Source organism: Otolemur garnettii, unplaced genomic scaffold, assembly GCF_000181295.1.
Source record: "Otolemur garnettii isolate 467f Iridium unplaced genomic scaffold, OtoGar3 scaffold00140, whole genome shotgun sequence".
Lineage (NCBI taxonomy): Eukaryota > Metazoa > Chordata > Mammalia > Primates > Galagidae > Otolemur > Otolemur garnettii.
In genome coordinates, this window is record NW_003852535.1 from 4,704,201 (window position 1) to 4,717,162 (window position 12,962).

Below are 12,962 nucleotides of genomic sequence, written 5' to 3' on the forward strand. Positions count from 1 at the left end.
TTCATGGCCCTCACTGAGGCCCAACTCTCAGTAGGTGCTCAAGAAATCTGTCTACTGAATCCAAGTAGAAATATTCCCCAGGTCCTAAAATACCATTGTTGGTGAGATACTGTTGACAGATATGCAAAATTCTGTCCATTCCAAGGACAGGGTAGACTTAACTCAACTGCTTATCAAGTAGGCTCGGCGCCTGTGGCTCAAGTGGCTAAGGCACCAGCCACATACACCTAAGCTGGAGGGTTCTAATCCAGCCTGCGCCTACCAAACAACAATGATGGCTGCAACCAAAAAATAGCCAGGCATTGTGGTGGGCGCCTGTAGTCCCAGCTACTTGGGAAGCAGAGGCAGGAGACTCGCTTAAGCCCAGGAGTTGGACGTTGCTGTGAGCTGTGATGTCATAGCACTCTACCCAGGATGACAGCTTGAGGTTCTGTCTCAAAAAAAAAACAACTTCTTATCAAGTAATGGGACCTATTTTATCTTTCTGATGCTAACACAAGCAGATCATGATGTAACCACTTTTCTATAGAGAAGATTCTGGGCTGCAAGAGTAAAGACATTTTTGGATTGTTTGCACTTATCGTGATCTCTACTTGCCAAGCATTACATGGAGGTTTCACTGCCCCATCTTACAGATAAGGAAACTGAGTTGTAGAAAGAGAACAGAATTCAAATCTGGGCCTGTCTGGCTCCAGAGTTTAATGTCCTAATGCCTATGGGCTATAATGTTATCTTCTGTCATCTGGGTGGACTGTCCCTAGCTGACTTCCAGGTGGCTGGAGGAGGAGCTGGAAGCAGGGCGTGTGTGAGACGCCCCCAGGTAATGCACATATGGGCGTTTGAGAGCCACGCCTCCAGCCTGGGCTTCCTTCTAAGGAATACTGAGAAAGCAGAAAGGCTCCTCTCGTAAGAATCACAACATGATTTATTAAATTCCCAAAGCCTGAAGGCAGCCTCCTCCGGCTCCCAGTGTTCTCTCCTGCTGTGAGGAGCCCAGCAACACCCTGCTCCACACACCCACCGACACCAGGCCAGCCAGACACGGGCGCCCGCAAGCTCCCACACCGCCAGGCGCTCCACACCCCCTCAGCCCTCACTTCCCACAGAAACATTTATGGGCACATGCGGCTTCACACACGTGTACTCCCTGGGCAGCTCTGCAGAGGGAACAGCCCCATCTCGATCTGGTAGAGGACTTGGGCATTCCTGTCAAGCACTCCATGGAAACAGCACCCTCACCCGTGGTCACACCAATCCCTGGATTCCTTCCTTGGCGGCAAAGAAGTCCCCACCCATAAGGCAGTTTCCTGGGTCTTCCATGCCCATGTGCCCGCCCCCCCCCCCACATACTCCCTCTTTTCCCCAGCCAACCCAGTCAGTATCAGAAAGGAAAAGAAAAAATCAAAATAAAAAATTTTCAGCCCTGTCTGCTGGGGAGGTAACCACATCCTGCAATGTCCTGGGCTCCGCGGTTTCAGAAGATTTATCTCCTTCTGACCACACACTCATTGATATTTCCCCCAGTGCTACTTGCCCAGTCTATCAGCGTGTAATGCAAAGCTATTCCAGTGAGAAATTGAACTCAGGTGGAGTGCTAGGCCAACAGGTGATTAAACACTGGGGTCCCCCTCTGGTCCTGGGGAGAACGACAGGGGAAGAGTGACTTCTGCTGTGAGGCTGTGCCTTCAGCTGCAGCCATCTGGCCTGGTGCTGTCAGCTCTAGTCCAGCATCCCCTGGCCAGAGATGCCTGATTCCCTGGCATCCCTAAAGCAGAGCAGCCGGGCACCATGATTTACGGGGAAGCTGAAGAAGAAAAGGTTGCCAGGAGCTGAGTAAAGCAACTTTTGGAGAAAGATGGACAAAGAAAATGGGAATAGGACTCAGAACCAGAGTTGAAAAATCTCAGCTCCAGAGAGCCATAAGCCTGAGATGTCCACTCCTATGTTACTAGTCCCCTGTCTTAGATGGATTCTGCTCAAAATCACCATCTACACATAATGACAAGGAGCAGAAACCTGGCTGAGCTCCCTACTGCCTCAGACTCCTAAGACTGGGAAGAAGGCTCAGCTCTGCTTTTGGGGAACAGAGGCCAACTCCCCATCTCAAAGTCTTCTGATCTACCCTATCTGTCCCCCAGCTCTGCTGTGCAAAGTCCCAGCATTCCAAGCAGATGGCAAGGGATGGCTGAAAAGGGCTCCTGGAGCCCCAAATCATAAGGCTGAGCCACAAATCAGAACAAACAGGAGGAGGTGTGGAGGGTGAGCTGAGGGGACATGAATACTGAATATTCACAACAGGGAGGCAGAAGGCTTCCTCCTTAATGGACTCTGCACTTGAGAGCTTTCCAGGCAGGAGCTGAAGTACCCAGCAACTCCTGGAGGAGGTGTGATGGTGCCACAGGGAGCGTATGGGACAGCCTCAGACACTCTCAAACCAAACTGGGACTGGGGAAGCACTTGCAATGGCAGGCAGTGTCAGAGACAGCCACAGGGACTGGGTGAGTCCCACTGCATGGAAAAGTCAGCTCACCATCCTGAGCCTGGCAGGGTTGTGTCCTCCTTCCACCCACGTGGTGACACTGCAGCCTGGACACTGGGCAAAACTTTCTGCCTCAGGGAGTAAATATGTGAAATGGGTTGCTGGCTAAGGCGGACACACATGAAATGCTTGAGAAACAGGCTTTCCAGTACCAATCCTCCAAGCTGTGGGGCCCTGTAATTCAGACTCTGCAACCCTGTGTCAGAAATTAGGATCCTGGTGGCAGAGAGCAAAGCGATTTGCAGCCACCCTCCACCTGGTAAGGCTCTTCAGCAGAAGTGAAGCCACATCAGGAGAGGTGCCACACCTGTGTTCCCTCAGTATCCACTCTGAGGATACCCACAGCGCCATAGTCTGAGGGCATCCTCCATACTTCCCAGTGTCCCTGCCATCCAGCCTCAACCTTCCTCATGGGACTATTTACCCTTGGGCCATATCCACAGTGTGGATACTCCAACGCACTTCATTTTCTTCAGGCCACAGCCCCCAAAAACGCTAATGTGACTGCTCCCAACCCCCATTCTCAGAACCTAGAGCCAAAGGAAATTCTCAAGAGAAAACACACACACTTCCCAAGTCTCCCTCCCACACAGGTACCCTAGATCTGTCAGCTACAGACACCTCCCAGACCTACCCTGACAGTGAGGCACGTCTGCAGCCCCAGCAAAAGGCTTCCTCCTGCTTGGGCCACTCCTGCAGGGCTTCATAGTTGTGGCCATGCTTGGAACCGTCCTCAGGAGACCTGGGGCCTGGTTCCAAATCAGCAGCTGACTCAGTGTCAACAGATCCCACTATTCCCTCCACCAGGAGCATGTACACACAGGGCCTCTAATTCCCTATGACAAGCCCTCGACCTTCCAGCTCCCTTCCTCCCCAGTCAGATCCCATGCCTCCATTTCCTGCGCTTCCTGCTTCCTGCCTCCTGCCCTGGTCTCTTTACCTGATGAGAGTCTCTGACCTTTGTACAGCCTTTCACTGTTTGCAAAGGGTTTCCACGTGCACCATTGCCTTTCATTCTTTACTACCTGACCATAATGTAACACCTGCTCAAGGTCACACAGCCAAGACTGGAATTCAAGTTGTCCGGCTCCAATATACTGAACAATACTCCAGCTTTAGGGAATTCACCAACATCTCTAAGCACCAACCTTGGCAAATTCACAACCACTCGCACCCTAATCTCTAACCCTTAACAGCATCTTTCTGAATTCCAAAATGCCTTCCTCATATCCAGTCCAAGCTTGACCCTTTCATTCCGCAGCTCCTGATCCCACCTCCCCAAAGATCTGAACATTTCCCTGACATCCTAAGACTTCTCTGAGGGTCCAGAAATCGCTCCTCTGTGAAGTATCACACTATGTGACATTGAGCGAGATCCTCACCAAAAGCTTCCCAAAGGACTAGTGAGGGCAGACACAATCCTTGTACACTGCCAGTGTGCAGAACCATCTTTCAGTCATCCCTCAAATGATTCCTCTGGACAGAAAGGTTTCCAAGCATCAAAGAAGACAGGCAACTCCTAGATACCTTGGAGCAAACCTATTAACCCAAAGAGAAGGCAGGACCAGGCGACTACAGATAAGTGAACCACACCCTCTCCAGCCTAATGACACAGGTCACCTCTCAGCCCTGCACATTCCTCATTACATGTTTAGGGACAGTGATCGTCACTAAGAACCGTCCACCTCTCCCTTCTTCCCCAAAGCTGGATGAATCTGTGAGCCCAGGACAATGTTCATACCTGGACAGGTCTCTGTCCGGGTCACCATCAGGGTTCTTGTGGTAAAAGCTTTTCCTGGCATCTTTCTTTTATGTCCATGATGAAGGACACCAACCTTCTTCCAGCCTTCTGCTCGCCTCAGACCAGTGTACCCAACAGGCATTAATAAAACTGGATCCCCATAACAGAGCCAGTGCCCCCCATCATGGCCAGGGTGAGAGGATGGGCATTTACCCTTCCCATCCATCAGGGTCTAAAGGCCACCAACTCTCCCTTCCCAGTTTTCAGACAGCACCTCCCAAACCACGCTGTATGCCAAGGCCGTTTCTCAGCCACGCAGGAACTCTTGCCACGCTGAAGACACTGATTCTTCAAGCCCCCAGTGCCATCACCCAGATCATGTCAAACTCAAGGCCAGAACCATCTGCACACCCAAGCAATGGCAGCACCTCCCACACCCATGCCAGCGGCACTATCATGCTGGTACTAGCTAGCCACTCACCCCAGAACCAGTCCAAGCACTGTCCCGGTCACCTACCTGTACAGAGGGCTGCACCCGCCTCACACCTAGGCAGCGGCCACCACACCAGGTGGGGGTGAGTCTTCTGACACACATGCCAGAAAAACCACGCTGCCTGTGCTGGACCCACGTTGCCCACGCCTGTGCCAGATGTCACCATTCTCTCACCGGTGCCAAGGGCTCCACGGACCTCACACCTGCCAGGGGCGCGCGTGGCAATAGTAACTCCGTCCACTAACCCGTCGGGCCGGCCACAGCGCGCCCTGGACACTGCCCAGTCTGCCGCACCGCTCGCACCACACCAACGCCCGGGGCCGGCCCGCCGCGCCCGAGGCTCCCCTTACCTCCAGCCCGTTGCAGGGCTCGGGCCGCCGCCGGGACCGCCACCTCCATCCTGGGCTCCCAAGGCCCGATTCACTAACGCCGCTTCCGCAGGGCGCCGGCGCCGGCGCGAAGGCCGCCTCCGCCCCCCGGGGGACGCTGCGTCCTTTACGTAAACCCCACTCCGCCGCCAGCGGTGACCATGGCGACGGCAGTGATGCGGCAGCGCCCCCTGGCGCCAGGGAGGGGAGCGGCGTCGAGGCCCCAAAGAACGGAGCCTTCGGCGGGCGCGGGCTCGCGCGTGGGGGCGGTGGGCGCCGGGGTCGGGCCGCGCGGGGCTTCCGTGGGCGGCCGGGAGGGGCTGGACGAGCCGCACGGCACGCGGTAAAGGGAGCCGCCCAGTGTCCCCCTCCTTCAGGCCCCGCGTGACCGGTTTTAGCGTGGGAGAGGAAAAAAGCAAGCAGGATCACTGGAGAACTGGTTCACTGGGGGGAGGAAAGAAAGAGATGGGTCCCACCTCCTCGGGTGACTGAGCGCTCCTCAAGTCGCCACACATCTTTATCCCCTGTGTGCCCACCCTCACCCCTGCATCATGCCTGGCACCGAAGGACCTCTTGGTCAGTTTTGAATTTCTGGTAAATGAAGAAAATCGTCCCTTCTGGTCCCTTCGCATAGGCCTATTCATTTACGCTGCCAGTTAACAGCCCCGAGAACGGCTCTGGAGCTGATGCCTGCTATCGCAAAACCAGAGCAGGACGTGCCACAGAGCAGGAAGCGCGGGCCCTGGCAGCTACGCAAAGAGGGTGGACATAGCCCTTGAGCCGGCAGGAACTTAAGCCTTGGGGGTGGGAGTCTTCCCCTGCAGGTCAGATGACGCAGCTGGGTCAGAGGCAGAAAGATGGGGGTAATGTGTTTCAAGCATAGGAAGTACCTCTGAAACGTCTCCTGGGCCCTGTTGTCGCCCCAAGAAATCATGGTGGTCCTCTGCAGTTCAGTACATGTGGGAGTCACAGGTATATGCATTGAGGCGAAGCATTGGACTGAAAATTACCTGGACATTTAGGCTGGAAATGAGATTGCGAGTCCTGTACGTGGCTGGCGCCTTAGCCGCTTGAGCCACAGGCGCCGAGCCTATAACTTTATTCTTGTAACTCCTTATGCCATGTTCTTCTTGCCTGCTGGCTGCATCTCATTTGGTCAGGATTCTTTGCCTTGCAGACTGACCTAAGGCTTCATCCTTGAGGGCTGTGCTTCTGCTGATCCTGGCTGTAAATCGCCTCAGCAGGCTCCCATCTAGCTTTACTGCTGGGCACAATAAGGAGGTGCTCCGCAGGGGCTCTGGGTTCCACCCATATCCTTTCTGTCTATAATATGTGTGTGATGAAGATGCCCCAAGTCCAGCTGGCAGTCCCAGTTTCCAATTTAGTGGAACCATGACTGCGCCTCCTGGTGGAAATGTCCTTCCCTTAGGTTGTAAACCCACCAGACACACTATCAAAACCTGGAGTTGGCTGCACAGAAAGCCGACATTATGATGCTAATGTTAGTTAGGCACCATTATCACCTGTAGTCCTAGTTCTAAGACCCTTTGGAAGAAGCATATTATAAGGAGTGGCTGGTTCAGAGCCTATCCCTCGGGGGACTTGACCTGGTCCAGCTACCAGGCTGCATCCTCTCTACTCTAATGCCACAATTGGCCTTCTCTCTGAGCCCCTTCAGGCCCAATGCTGTTAGAGTCTGGCCAGGTCTTTGGAGATAATCACCAGAGCTATGAGCAGACTGGAGCTGAGAAGAAGGATGAGAGGGTACCAGAATAGATGACAAGCCTTAGACTGGTCCTGCCAGCTGCCAGACTGTGCGCCTTTCAGCTTAGTGCCAAATTCCCACTCTAGCCTCAGTTTCCCTCTGTGTCCCAGTGGGGATAATAACTTGGCTCCTCCTCCCAGGGGGGCTGTGCAGATTAACTAATTAATGAGTGTGACATCGTCTACTTCCACAAAGGGGCTGATTAAATGCTGAGTGTTGTTATTAGGAGCCGTGGAGGGTGTGTGACTGGCATAATTGGCTGGAGACAGATCTGCTCCCCTTGCCTCCTCCCCACTCCCTTCCTCTGTTTGCCCCACACTCTGCAAGCTGAACATCTTGTAAGACAAAGCCAAGATGATTTTTGGCACCCCAAAGGCGGCATGTAACTTTTGCGCATTTCCCCTGTACTGGAATGTGAGTCACGCAGAGCTTCACGGTGCACTCTATCTCTGACAGCTGGCCCAGCTGTACCCTGCCCCAGACTCTCAGTTCCTAGCAGCTGCAGAACGGGAAGATTGGCCAGTGACTGCAGTAGGGTAGAAACGCCTGCAAAAAGACAACTGCAGAATTCCTGAGCCGGGCTCCACCCCCTTCACATTGCCCCACCAAAGCAAGGACTGAGTGACCACCTTCCTCACAGCTGAGGGAGGGAGAGTTAACATGATACACAGTCTAAGGGGTGGGGGAAATTCAAAACATTCAGGGTTTTAAAGTATTAAGTATCTTCTCATGGCCAACAGAGATCCAAAGACTATATTCTAACTTGGGTGCAGGGTATAAAATAACTAGATGAAATCACAGCTCTGGGGCATGATGACTTTAGCGCGGCTTGTTCCCAGATGTATTCTAGAAAGCCCAGAGAGGCTTCTGAGTTAAATAGTAATGTGACTTTGCAGTACACAGCCGTAGATCCCTGTATCTGGTATGAGATCTATTGCCTGCCCCAGAGGTTGGGTCTTCCATCCCCCAATACTACAGGGTCCTTGCTCCCACCCTGAGTCCTGGTATCTTTGATGAGGGGTAGGGTGGGCTGAACGAATTGCTCAGTCCTGCCACCAGGTAAATGAGTCAGCCTTTGAAGACCAAGGGGAATGTTGTTTACCCAAATAGCACAAACCCAGTCTGCCTGGGGAGGCGAGAGAAAAGCTCTGGAGGCTGAGCTGTCAGACTCCCACAGGGAGAGAAATTAGCCAGGCTCCAGGTCTAGGAAATGCATGTGAATTGGGGTTTAGAGCATCTGGAGCCAGCTCCGGGATCATCGGGATCATCGGGATCATCGGGGTATCTCCTGGTAGGATTTAAGACCTTCTTGCCTCTGAAAACAGGTGTTCTTCTACACTGCCCGGCCTTGTGCCTCCCTGCCTTCCTGTCCCTCCTGCTATGAGGTAACAGGAGCAGATTACTGGACCAAATAGGCAAGAAGTGGAGGCTGGACCACAGGACTCTGCTGCCGGCCCAGGGATTAGTAAATCAGCCACTATGGGAATGCGCTGAGATCTCATCCAAGAGGTAAATCTTTCTCTCACCAGAGGATCGCCTACAGGCCCGTATTTTTTACCTGAGTAAACACAATTTGTGTGGTGGTGACAATGCTGGTGGTTTGGTGGTGATGAGAGGGAAGAGAAGGAAGACTGATGGCTTCCAAGGGGAGGTTCTGGAGGTTTTTCCACTCCCACCTCATCCCCATTCACTAGGGTGTCACCAGTATTTTCCCCATAATGCCCTGAGGACTGGGAGATCCTTGCATCTCATTAAACTGGCCTATTTGTAAGTGTCTGTTCCCTGATGGACACTGTAGTAACTAGTTTTTCTCCTTGGGGCACTAGGGAGCTATAGGAGTGTAAACACAGATGTCTCTGGGGAAAGCCTGCCTGCTTACTGACTACTGCAATTCAGCCGCACTTTTGGGGCAGCAGCAACCAGAGTCCAGCAGCTGAAGTGTTCATCCATTTGTCTCGTTACCCGCCTACCCATGCACCTATCTGTCCACCCAGTCACCCTCCCAGTCTGTCCATTCACTCTCCCACCACCCATCCCCTCTTTCCCAGTCCCTCCACATCCGTGCATCCATCAAACTCTTTCCCATTCCCCAATCCATCTACCCAACTACTGCATCTTCTAAATCTTGTCCTGTTGATTCTTCCTCCTAAATATCTTTGAAACCATCCACTTCTGTTCATTTCCACCAGTACCACCTAAGTCCAGGGCACCCTTGTCTGTCTGTAGGGCAACCACAGCTGCTCTCACTTCTCTTCTGTTTTTCAGCAAACAGAGTGACATTTTATAAATGAACATCACATTATGTCACATCATGGCCTAAAACTCTCCTGTGGCTTCCCAATCCTCTTAAAATGTAGACTTTAATTGTTCTTAGGTATAACTCATATCCAGAAAATATGCAGATGGGTGGACTTCTACATACACCTGTGACCACAGCCAGATGAAGATACAGGACGTTGCCAGTTCCTCATGCTCCTCACAATTCCTACCAGGCAGAAGCAGCTGCTCACTATTTGGACTTCTGCGCTATTGATTGGTTTTGTCTGTTTCTGAACTTGCTGTAAATGTCCTATGTACTGTCTTGTGTCTGGTTTCTTTTGCTCAACATTACGTCTGTGAGACGCATTCATTCTGTGTAGAGCAGAAGTAAGCACTTGTGCAGCTAGGTAGTATTTCGTGTAATGACTCTGCCATGATTTGCTAGTCTATTCTGCAAGATTTTTCCAGTTCGAGGCTCTTATGAATAAGGTTGTGTTATTGTTTCAATATATGTGTCCCTCCAAAGTTCATATGCTGGAACTGAACCCCAAAGGTGATGCTATTAATAGGTGGAAGCCCTAGGGAGTTGTTTAGGCCACCAGGGCAGATGGGATAGTATCCTTACAAAAGAGGGCACAAGAGAACTAGCTAGCCCCCTCTGCTGTGTAAAGACACAAGAGACACCATCTTGGAAACAGAGAGCTAGTCTCCACCAGATACCAATCCTGCCAGTGCCTTAATCTCAGACTTTCCAGCCTCTAGCACCATGAGAAATAAATTTCTATTATTTATAAATTGCCCAGTCTAAGGAATTTTGTCATAGTAGCAAGAACAGACTAAGGTAGCCTGCAATAAACAATCTTGTACAAGTGTTCCAGTGGACATTGCACTGAATTATTTTGGGTAGCGTGATAGGCGGAATAATCATTTCCCAAAGATACCTCCGTCCTAATCCCTATGAACGTGTTAGGTAATGTGACATAGGGAAATTAAGGTTGCAGATGGAATTAAGATTGCTAATCAGCAGACCATGAGGTGGCGAGATTATGCTGGATTATCTGGCTGGGTCTAATGTAATCACAAGGATCCCTGTAAGGGGAAGAGGGAAGCAGAATGAGAGCACCAGAGAGATGGCAGCATGAGAACGGCTCGACCAGCCATTTGCCAGCTTTGAGATGAGCCAACAAACATAGATAAGGAGCTGGGAAAGGCAAGGAAACAAGTCTTCCTCCTGGAGCCTCCAGAAGGAACACACCCCTGCTGCCACCTTACTGTGAGCCCAGGGAGACCATTTCAGATGTTTGACTTTCAGAACTAGGATAGTTTGTGACACTTTGTTTCAGCAGCAATAGGAAACTAAAACAGGTAGATGCCTAGGAGTAGAATTGCTTTAGGATGGGCAAAAGACTCAAACACTTCATACGCTCTCTACCACGCAGCGTGGCTGAGCCCTGCCTATGTGCCCACCCTCATCTTTGCCACCCTCGGCCCTGCCCTCCAATTCCAGCTGCACCAGCCTTCCTGTGGTTCCTCACAGGTCTCCTTTCCCTGTACATTTTATCTGCTGGGACAGCCCCTCCTCTCCGCTGCCTTCAGATATCAGATCAAAGGATATTTCCTCAAGGAAGCTAGGTGGGCTCCGTTTTTTGTACCAAGCACTTTGTCCTTTCCTTCAGTGTACCGGTCAAGGTTTACCAGGACATCAGTCATTTTAGGGATTGTTTAACTTTGTCCCCTCCCACCCTGCCCTTAGACTAGAAACTCCATGTAGACAGGGAATGGGCCACTGCTGTATCTTTATCACTTAGTAGGCTATGTACCCAGCACATAGTAGGCCCATAACAAGTATTTGCTCAATTGAGAAATGAATGCTTTCTGTTTGGTAGGGAGAAGTTGTCATCTCAATGGAGTGAGGATGTCAGAGAGAGTGAGAAGAGGAGGAAGGAGAAGGAAGGAAGAAGAGAGAAGGAGAGAAAGAGAAACTTACTCCCTGGGGCGGCCGTGGCCTAGGCTCTGCCTGAAGCTTTAGTCTGAGTCCAGCATCCTCAGGGCAGAAACATTCTTGAAAATGACTCATGTGCAGGGCACAATGACTCATGCCTGTCATCCCAGCATTTGGGGAGGTCAAAGGGAGAGGATCTCTTGAAACCAGGAGTTTAAGATCAATCTGGGCAACATAGTGAGACCCTGTCTCTACAAAACACAGGGGGGGAAAAAAGAAAGCTATTCACATGGATCAAACTATAGGTGGAAAATGCTGATTTCTTAGTGAGAAAGGTCCTGTATTCCTTTTTTTTTTTTTTTTTTGCAGTTTTTGGCCAGGGCTGGGTTTGAACCCACTACCTCCAGCATATGGGGCTGGGGCCCTACTCCTTTGAGCCACAGGCACCACCCCGGTTCCATGTTCCTTTACAGACAGCTTGATACCTTTGCAGGGACCTGTGATTTGTGCTTACTGCCCTGGAAATGGTCATTCTGGTCCCTAAGGCAGGAAGGACATTATAAGTAGCAGAGGTGACCAAGACTCAGCAAGGGCAGTGAGTTGTCCAAGGCCACTGACATGTTAGAATCAGAGCTACCAGGTGGTGCCCATAGTGCAGTGGGTAGGTGGGCCAGCCACATACACCAAAGTTGGCAGGTTCAAACCCAGCCCAGGACAGCTAAAACAACAATGAAAACTGCAACAAAAAATAGCTAGGTGTTGTGGAGGGCGTCTGTAGTCCCAGCTGCTTGGGAGGCTGAGAAAAGAGAATTGTTTAAGCCCAAGAGTCTGAGGTTGCTGTGAGCTGTGATGTCACAGCACTCTGCCCAGGGTGCAGCTTGAGACTCTGTATCCAAAAAAAAAAAAAAAAAAATCAGAGCTAGGACCTGAAACGGGGACTCTTTGACTCACAGCTCAGGGCCAGTGGCCACATATACCGGAGGTGGATGGATCAAACCCGACCTCAGCTAAAAACTGCAAACAAACAAACAAACAAAAAACCCCAAACACCAGGATATATAATTAAATTTGTATTTCAGATAAACAACAAATAGTTTTTTAATAGGTCTATCCCAAAGCTTGCATGGAACACACTAAAAAATTATTTGTTGTCCATCTGATATCAAATTTCAAATTTAACAAGGCAGCTATATTTTATCTGGGGCTGGGGGTCAGGGTAGGATATCAAGTGCTGGTGGGATGTAATCCCTGTGTCACTACACAGCAGGCCTTTCCTGGGAGCCGTGCCCATGATGTCCAGAACACAGCCTCTTTGTTCCTGGACAGAGCTGGCCACTCTCTGACCAGGTTGGCCTCGTTCCTCCTTGGCCTCTGAGCAGACCCCAGCTTTCCAGTGGGTCACTGGTTCTCAATACATTAGAATCTCCTGCCTGGCTGCACAGCAGAATCTCATGGGGTTAGACTCCAGCATCGGGGGTTTTTGAAGCTCCCCGGGTGATTCTAACATAGGACCAAGGTTGAAACCACTGGGCTAGAAGGATTTGCATCTGTCTGCCCTTGCCTAGTGAAAGAGGCTCTGAGGAACGTCTGTGGGCTCAGCATTTGCAAATCTCCCTGCAGGGGGTCCTTCTGCCTTTGGCTCTTCTTAGCCCCTTCTGGTTGATCCAGAGGAATTTCCATTTCAGGGAATAACAGTTATGTCTATCTTCAGGTTCATCAGGAATGTGGGGGCGGGAACCCCCTATCTGAAATCCGGGGCCCCTGATGTACTGACCCAGGTGATGGGGATCTAAAACCCTCAGGGGACCAGACCTGGGGTTCTATGGTAAAGTCCAGGCAAAAAGCAGGTTGTTCT

The 12,962-nt window shown here is 51.2% G+C and overlaps 1 protein-coding gene across 1 annotated transcript in view; it reads right to left on the reverse strand.

Moving 5' to 3' along the window:
• DAGLA (diacylglycerol lipase alpha) overlaps window positions 1-5,190 on the reverse strand; it is a 64,838-nt gene extending 59,648 nt beyond the window's left edge. The window contains exon 1 of the mRNA XM_003798743.2: window positions 5,124-5,190. The gene's annotated coding sequence lies outside the window, so the exon portion shown is untranslated. The remainder of the gene's footprint in view (window positions 1-5,123) is intronic.
• Window positions 5,191-12,962: the final 7,772 nt, after the last annotated feature.